At 42.8% G+C, this 8,119-nt stretch overlaps 1 long non-coding RNA gene across 3 annotated transcripts; it reads right to left on the bottom strand.

Moving 5' to 3' along the window:
• Positions 1-242: 242 nt before the first annotated feature.
• Positions 243-6,682, bottom strand: LOC129536995 (uncharacterized). 3 transcript variants are annotated; one of them, XR_016037556.1, is made up of 4 exons: positions 6,205-6,682; positions 4,669-4,750; positions 2,954-3,063; positions 243-633 (listed from the first exon to the last, which is right to left on the bottom strand). It is a non-coding gene; the product is annotated as an uncharacterized LOC129536995 (long non-coding RNA). The 3 variants fall into 3 exon arrangements; XR_008681905.2 differs by lacking the exon at positions 4,669-4,750; XR_016037557.1 differs by lacking the exons at positions 4,669-4,750; positions 6,205-6,682 and adding an exon at positions 3,260-3,449.
• Between the last annotated feature and the right edge of the window lie 1,437 nt (positions 6,683-8,119).

Raw genomic sequence — 8,119 nt, 5'->3', positions numbered from 1 at the left:
AGTTTGAGTGAACTCCGGGAGTTGGTGATGGACAGGGAGGCCTGGCGTGCTGTGATTCATGGGGTCGCAGAAAGTCGGACACGACTGAGTGACTGGACTGAACTGATCTGAACTGAATAATAGGCAACATGGATGTGTTTTCTTTGAATTACAGTTGATCATTTAACACCTTTTCTGAAAATTCTAGTAATAAGAGATGACTTAAAAAAGAATAATAATCCTTATTATAAGGATTCAAATTTAGACAATAATTTCTTGAAAACTAAAAAAACAAACAAAAAGCCCCCAATACAAAAAACAAGTACTCTAGCAAAAAAAAAAAGCACAAAAGTCAAGCAATATACACATTAATGTTTATAATAATAGTATTATTAAGGCATTTAGAGTACACACAATTTATAGCAAGTGTTATTCTTAATAGTAAATATTATCATGGTTGACTAGAATCTTTGCATATGTTACCTTACATGGTAGGTGGGTCCAGTTTAATCATATGAATTCATGAAAGTGGAGAACATTTCCAGGTTGGATGGGAAGTGGTAATGGACACATGGTCAAGGAGATGCTAGATTGCTGGCTTTGAAGATGGGAAAAGGGAGCCAGGAGACAAAGAATGCAAGCCATTTCTAGAAGCTGGAAAAAGAAAGGAAAGAGATTCTTCATCAGAGTCTCCAGAAAAGAAATAGCCTCTAACACCTTGATTTTAGCCCAGTGAGAGCCATGATGAATTTCTGACCCTCAGAAATATAAGGTAACAAGTTTGTGTGGTTTTAAGTCACAACATGTTCATTTTAATTTGTTATGGTAGCAATAGAAAAGTCATCTAATAGCTGAGACGAACTTTCTCATGAACAGCTTATCTCTTTGGATGGGGAGAAAATAATGTAACCTTTTTAAGTACAAGTATCTCAACTCCTTCTGATTTAAAAACAGTTGCATGTTGAGGTAGCTTACTCTCTTTTGGGTAAATCATTGCTCTCCCAGATTTCCTTTTCTTTTCTCTGTTCTTGTCAAGGTGACTCTAGGCCAGTGGAGTAGAAGGGGGCTCATGTATCTTCTTGGGAATGGGGGACAGGTGGCTTTCCCAGGAGAAGCCTTTCATTATGGATTAGTCCCCACTAATCTTTGCTTGTTGGCCTCTGCTAAATGTGCTGGTGTTGTTGCTGGCCCTCCCAAACTTTGGGCATTCCCTAGGAGAATGGTGGTTTGGGGGACAGAAAAATCAGATTCAGAGAGAGTCCTTTTCAGAGAGGAAAAAGAAGTAAAAATATAGTTTCTTCCCTTGCTGCCTACCCTAGACACTGCCATTGCCTCCAGTCATTGAGATCTCATCCTTAATCAGCCCTGGACTCTGCTGACCAAGTGATCTTCTTAGCAGTTCTGCAACTTTTGGGGCCCACGTGAGAACTTTTGTATGTTCTGTAAACTGTGCTCCATACATGGGAGGCTATAAACCATATTTCAGGCTCCTTTAACCAGTGTTGTGCCATCAGTCTTGGGCCATTTCGGTCCAAATGGCTCAAAGTTTCTTTCAGAGGCTTTGAAACCTCGGCAGTTGGGCGACCAGTTCTGAAGTTCTTGGGATTCTTGTCCTTATCTGGATGTATTTTTCCCCATCTCTATGTAGAGCATTCCCTGGTGGCTCAGAGGTTAATGCGTCTGCCTCCAACGCGGGAGACCCGGTTTCGATCCCTGGGTCGGGAAGATCCCCTGGAGAAGGAAACGGTACCCACTCCAGTATTCTTGCCTTGAGAATCCCATGGACGGAGAAGCCTGGTTAGGCTACAGTCCACGGGGTCGCAAAGAGTCGGACACGACTGAGCGACAGAATGGAACGGATGTACAGCGTTTGGATAACGGTTGTGGAATTGGGTCATCTAATCTCACAGTGCCTCCCTTTATTCTTCCTTGGACAAATTTATTCTTCTTGGATAAATTTTCCTTGGACAAAAGGATCGGGATATTTCTTTCTTCTCAACTCCAGAAGGGACTTTCCCTACATCTTACTTTCCTTTCCCCAAAGCACCAACCTCATTAAAAAAAAAAAAAAAGTAATTAAAAAAGTAATAATGGGGAAGGGTATTCCCTTTACACCACAGAAGAAACTCTGATCTAGACTGGCCATGCTTGTTTCTTGATAGGGTAGCTACAGGATGATGAGATATTTGAAATCAGAAAGATTGAAAATCCATTGATTTTTTGCAGGGGTTGGCACATTAGAGCCTACTAGCTGGCTGATTGCTTTTAATAGGAGTATAGTGCTGTATTGGATAGAGTATCAGAGTAGCTCAGTCATGTCTGATTCTTTGCTACCCCATGAATTGTAGCCCATGGGGCTCCTCTATCCATGGGATTTTCCAGACCAGGGTACTAGAGTGGGTTGCCATTCCTTTCTCTAGCAGATCTTCCTGACACAGGGATCAAACACACATCTCTTGTGTCTCCTGCATTGGCAGGTGGATTCTTGACCAGCTGTGCCACCTGGGAAGCCATAGTGCTATGCATTCATTTATATATTGCCTCTGACTCCTTTTGGGCTACAAGGGCAGCACTGTATGGCCTACACATTCCCAAATGTCTTCTGTCTGCCTCTTAAGATAGTATTCATTGGTTCTTTGCTGGCAGTGCAGCAGTTAAGACTCCAGGCTTCCACTGCAATGGGTGCAGGTTTGATCCCTGGTCAGGGAACTAGGATCCTACATGCCACACGGTGTGGTCAAAAAACAAAGAAACCAAGAAAGTGTTCACTGACCCACATTCAATGTATTAGTAATCTGTTCTATGTAACAGATAACCTCAAAACCTGGGAGCTTAAAACAGTAAACATATACACTGTGGGTCAGAGATCTGGCTGCCGTAGCTGGGTGATTTGAGCTCAAGGTCTCCTATAAAGATTGCAGTCAAGCTATTGACCAGGACCACAGTCATCTACAGAATCTACTTCCAAGCTCACCCAGGGGGTTGCTGGCAGACTGAGCTTCTTAGTATTCTTCAGTGGTTTTTGATTTGGACGCCTTAGTTCTTTGCAACATGGGCTTCTTCATTGAGCTGGTCCACATGAAGCTGGATTCCCCCCGAGCAGGTGATTTAATAGAAAGAGAGAGAAATCAGCAGTCTTTTATAACAAAATCTTGAAAGTGATATATCAGTTCTATAGTATGCAACTTGCTAGAAGCATGCTCTAAGGGCAGAGGACACTGGGAGATGTTTGGAGACATGCTGTGACATTTAGTAACCCTTCACATTTTCACTCATTTACCTCATTGTGCTATGTATGGATTTCTGTCAATGTAGCTCTGGAATTTAGGACTGCAAGAGCCAAGATAAGCCAGGTAGTGAAATGTTGAAGTCTTTGTAATTCTTATTCCAAGACAACTGTAAAGTTGCTGGTCTGCTTGGTGCCTGTGGGCCAAATCCAGGCTAAAACTCCAAAGGTTCAAAATACATGGGAGCCTAAGAGGAAGCAAATGGCAGAGATTCAGAGTACAGAGACTGGTCATTATGACAAGCCTGGTTTGTGGCAAGGTTAAAAGTTTCTGTGTGGTGGCGCAGTGGTAAAGAATCCTCCTGTCAAGCAGGAGAAGCCTGCTAAGCAGGAGATGTGGGTTTGATCCCTGGGTCCAGAGGGTTCCATTGGATAAGGAACTGGCAACCCACTCCAATATTCTTGCCTGGGAAATCCCATGGACAGAGGAGCCTGGCGGGCTACAGTCCATGGGGTCACAAAGGCTGGGACGCAACTTAATGACTAAACAGCGGCAGCAGTAGGCAGTTAAAAGGACAGTTACCACCAACGAGAGCTTTGGATTTGTTAATTCATTCGATAGTCAACAAATAGTTGGTGAATTCCTACTAAGCTCCAGGTGCTAAGGCTTTGCAGATACAACAGCAAACGTGGAAGCAAGGATGGCCTCGAGCAGGAAACATCTTACAGCAGGTGCTTCCTTTGTATGTTGACAGAGACAACAAGTGACTTCCCAGGATTTGACCCTTTGGGGATTTGTGGGCAGGAGAAGATATTTATATTAAATATTTATTTTAAAAGATAGGTTGAATACAGCCTGTATTCAGGGATAGGAGGCAGGCCCTTAGAAACTTTTTCATGCTTCATTTATGGTCCTTCCTAGTTTAACTGAAAGCTTTAAAAATGCTTGTTTCCCCCTAAGTTTAGGATTCCAGGCACAGGTGTGGAGTGGCAGGGTCAATAGAAGCTATGGACTGTTGAATGTATTAACACACCACCTCCTTTTTCTTACCTGTTTTATTTAGCCATTGTAAGCACAGTCATCTCTTTCATTAGGCTCAGAGCATATATATTTGTTTAACAATTAGATCTACAGTTCCGCTCCAGAAACCTCCGTCAAAATCCAAACCCTTTTTCTTTCTCTTTCTTCTACCTCCTGAGATGGAGGTAGAGGAGAGAAACTGGGACAGGAGGAAACAAAATTTTCTCGGCTCATCCAGGGAAAGTCAGGTTGACTTGGGGATAGATTATAAAGACTCCAGTCCTGTGTTAGCTAGGGGAGAGCCAGTAACCATGGTATCCCTACCTCAAGGATGCTTGTATAAGCTTTTTACCTACAAATGAAGTTAATTTCCTCTATCTGTGTGACTGAAATTCCATTTTAGGAGTCCATGAGCCCCAAACATTCCATTGCCTGTACTCACATCAGTGGTTTATGGGTGTGGAATTGTTTCACGGGTCTCAGCAGAAGCTGACAGTAGGAGCTCTGTGGCACTCATAAGGTTTCTTCAGTCGTGCACATTTCAAAAGGAAGGGGCACGGAGGAAAAGACAGCCATGGACATTTGTTATTTGGAAACTGACTCTGAGAGAAAAGTACAAATGAGCATTTAAAATGAAATAATAGCAAAGCAAAACATTAAGGCATAGTAGGTAGCCTTGGCTATCTCTGTGACCGTGAATCCTTTTTCTTGGAGACTGTCACATCTGATGCCAGACACACAAATGTTTTGCACTTACTCAGCAGTTAAAGGTAAGAGGTTGTGAAACTCTAAATGAGCTAGGGGAAAAAAAAAAAAAGAGCAAAGGGCTGAGTTTGAGTGAGTGAAGGAAGATAAATCAGTTGAGATTGCATGTTGATGACACTCACCAGGGTTGCTCAACAGTAATATCTGACAAACAGCAAGAGAAAAAGGAAACATTTTGGCAGAGTCAGCCACCCTCAGCATCTCTTTTCAAAACCCTACTAAGAAATCCCCACTGCTGGATGAGTTATTTCCTCTTTCTGCTGTAGGAGTACAATGGGAAAAATATAGACCCTAGAGCTGAAAGATTGAGGTTAGGAAATAATACCATGAGTAATAACAAAATAATAAATTGGACCTGGAGGTATGGATCTTCCATCTAGAGGCTTGAGTTTAGTCAGGTCCATTCTGGTGCGGTGGATATTTTGCCTGTCTCTTTAGGCTGTTATGTATGGTCTTTTGTTTATATCTATCTTTGGTTTTGTTCATTCCTTCGTCCTGCCTGGAATTGCACTCCTCCTCCTCCTTCTTCTTTGTCCCTGTCAAATCTGCTCTCAGATTCCTCTACTTTCTTTAAAATTCGACTTAAATCCATCTTTCTTCCAAGAAAACTCAGCTCTCCCTGTCCAACTTTCACTTTTTTCTCCTTTCTCCTCCAAATATCTTTAGCCCTTTATTAAACTGGTCACAGTGTCCTTCATTACATGAGTTACTTATACATTTTCTGTTGTCTTTGTTGAATCGAAGTCTCCAGAGGGCAAAAGGCTTGCTATGAACATCCTTATATTTCCTATAAGATTTACTCAGTGATATGAGCAATATAAAAAGCCAATATAATATGTCAATGTTTGTTACAAAGTATAAACTAACTCTTAATAACTTTAACAGAGATACAAGATCCTAGACAAAATTTCTCTAACTTTCTTAAAGTTAAATTTATTTAACCTCTATCATCTTTTTTTTTGGTTGCACAATTTGTAGGTCCCCAACTAGAGACCGAACCGGTGTCCTTGGCAGTGAAAGCTCATGGAGTCCTAACCAGTAGAACACCGGGGAATTCCCAACCTCTATCTTCTTTTGCTTTGCTGTGTAGAATGCTAATGAAAGAAACAAGGTTATTTATTTTTTGGAAAAAATTTTGGAAAAGCTATCTTATGTTTATTTTAGAATCTTTTGATCAAAAAGGAAAAAAGAAAAAGAAAATGATTCTACATACCTTTGAGTTCCTTGGAGGCACAAGGCCATGGGGTTGTCTTGCTGGCTTCATATTAGGGCTGTGGGAGATTTTAGAATTTAAAAAAATTTTTCCCCTTTCGTGGTGAAATCTTTTGAACAGAACTCTGTGTTGTAAAAAGAAACAGAACGCCCATCACTAGATACTATGGTTTCCTCTCCTCCTTTTCCCACCCAAATCTCTCAAAGGTGTTGTTTATGCCCGGTGGCTACACTTTTGAGATATGCCTTCATTTCCTAACTGCTTGCAATGAACTGACTTTGATCTTCATCACACTCCAAACACAGTTCTCCAAAGGGTCAGTTGTGACTTCCTTTTTGTCAGAACATCTCAGCAGCATTTGATGTTGATGACCTCCTCTTTGTGACACTCTGTTGCCTTGTCTTTGACATTTTTTTCTTTCCTAGATTTTCTTCTGGGGGAGGGAAAAATTAATTTGTTAAACAAACACGCGTTCCTCTTAGGCGCTTCCTACGCATTGCTATACTTGAGCTTCATGACAAATCTCTGGGGCAGGAGGCACTCTTGCATGCTGTCACTTGAGGAGAGAGATTTTTGTTTTGTTCTATTGGCCAGTTATCACTTGGGGGTGGGGTGGGGTGGGAGTAGGTCTCCTGTGCCTGAGCTGGTTACAAATTCCTTGAGAGTGAAATCCACACCCTCCCCTTCTTCTCTGTCTCACTGTGCCTGGCACAGCAAATATTCTCATGGTTTAATAAATATTTGTTGGCCAATTACAGATCAACAAATATTTACAGAAAGAGCTCAGACGTTGAGGATGAAGAGGAACACAGCACACTGACCAGTTTTTGCTGAGTATTTCTCTTTCCAAGGGCTAGAAAAGACCTCCTTTCACAAGCCATCTTCAGAAATAAAACAATACCCTCAAAACCTCACTCATGAAAAGATCATGTCTGACATGAAGATTAGAAAAAGATTAGCAACAGTCACATGTTGGCCAGAGTGGGTTTCCTTCCCACCGCAAGAGAACCTCTCAGCCCAGAGCGATCGAAGCCGGAGGTTTCTGGATTAGATCAGAATGATTGTATTTATTATCTGCTCTGGGCAGCTTTGTCCAGCTTCTGAGTCAGATGCACTGAGTGTGTACTTTCTGTCTGACACGCTGATCTCTTATCCCTCATCTCCACGTGCGATGGGGCCGGGCCTGGTGAAGCGGGAGGGGTGGCAGCGGTGCTGGCCGCGACGGGCGCGTCACCCTCTCCACTTCCTCTCACGCCCCCCCATGCCTTTCAGTTCCTCATTTCCCACCAGGTGCCCGAGGGCTTATGCTTCCCCGTGATCGTCTTTGTCATGGGGGGAGTGCGGGGAACCAACAGTTTTTGAAAGAGTGCCTACTCCGAAGCTTGCGCATAACTGGGCAGTCAGCGTCCTTGTTTCCTTTGCAGTCTCTTGGCAACTCCACGAAGTCACTTTTATGAATTTTATAGCAGAGAGGTTGAAACTGAGTGGTCATGTATGGATGTGAGAGTTGGACTGTGAAGAAAGCTGATCGCCGAAGAATTGATGCTTTTGAACTGTGGTGCTGGAAAAGACTCTTGAGACTCCCTTGGACTGCAAGGAGATCCAACCAGTCCACCCTAAAGGAGATCAATTCTGGGTGTTCATTGGAAGGACTGATGCTGAAGCTGAAACTCCAATACTTTGGCCACCTCATGCGACGAGTTGACTCACTGGAAAAGACTCTGATGCTAGGAAAGGTTGGGGGCTGGAGGAAAAGGGGATGACCGAGAATGAGATGGCTGGATGGCATCACCGGCCTGGCGTGCTGTGATTCATGGGGTCGCAAAGAGTCGGACACGACTGAGCGATTGGTCTGAACTGAACTGGCAACTCCACGAAGTCGCTTTTATGAATTTTATAGCAGAGAGGTTGAAAC

This window comes from Moschus berezovskii, chromosome 6 (genome assembly GCF_049115385.1).
Source record: "Moschus berezovskii isolate FMDL1 chromosome 6, NW_MosBer_1.0, whole genome shotgun sequence".
Classification (NCBI taxonomy): domain Eukaryota; kingdom Metazoa; phylum Chordata; class Mammalia; order Artiodactyla; family Moschidae; genus Moschus; species Moschus berezovskii.
Note: the sequence above shows the minus strand (reverse complement) of the source record. Positions and strands in the feature narration are given on the sequence as shown.